Source organism: Trypanosoma cruzi (genome assembly GCF_000209065.1).
Source record: "Trypanosoma cruzi strain CL Brener chromosome Unknown tcruzi_1047053488001, whole genome shotgun sequence".
Classification (NCBI taxonomy): domain Eukaryota; phylum Euglenozoa; class Kinetoplastea; order Trypanosomatida; family Trypanosomatidae; genus Trypanosoma; species Trypanosoma cruzi.
In genome coordinates this window covers 1-481 of record NW_889845.1, presented here as the reverse complement: position 1 = coordinate 481, position 481 = coordinate 1, and the positions used below count along the sequence as shown (strand labels likewise).

Below are 481 nucleotides of genomic sequence, written 5' to 3'. Positions count from 1 at the left end.
CCGTTCACGGGGCTATTCCGGGGGCGAAGTCCCGGACCCTGACCCCTTCCCAGTGTGGCCTGGGAGGGGGGGGGGGGGTTTTTGTACACGGTCCCAAGTGCCGGGAAGGACCCCTCATCAAAATTGAAAACCGTTGTGGAACACAAATCCTTTTAACTAACGGTATTATTGATACAGTTTTTGTAATATATTGGTACGGGAAGGTTCCAACCCGCCTTTGGGGGTTATGTTTGGTCAATTTTTTTTGACCGGGGTTTACGGACCCCTTTTTTTTTTTTTTTTTTTTTTTTTGTGGGTCTGTCCGCCATATATACATATACCCCTATATATATATACCCATATATATATAGCCCCGTACCCCCTTGTGGGGCTGCCCCCCCCCCCCCACGTTGCGTGTCCGCCACCTCCTTCGGGCCCCCTCATTTTCGCTTCATGGCTGCTATTGCCTGCATCTTTGTTTTGTTTTGTGTTTTCTCCGTCT

The 481-nt window shown here is 49.5% G+C and overlaps 1 non-coding gene across 1 annotated transcript, besides 2 other annotated features; it reads left to right on the top strand.

The window, feature by feature from the left end:
* The first annotated feature begins 154 nt into the window (after positions 1 to 154).
* Positions 155 to 266, top strand: Tc00.1047053488001.10. The gene has a single exon (XR_008255006.1). It is a non-coding gene; the product is annotated as a spliced leader RNA (transcript).
* Positions 267 to 291: a microsatellite.
* Positions 292 to 306: 15 nt separating this feature from the next.
* Positions 307 to 349: a microsatellite.
* Positions 350 to 481: the final 132 nt, after the last annotated feature.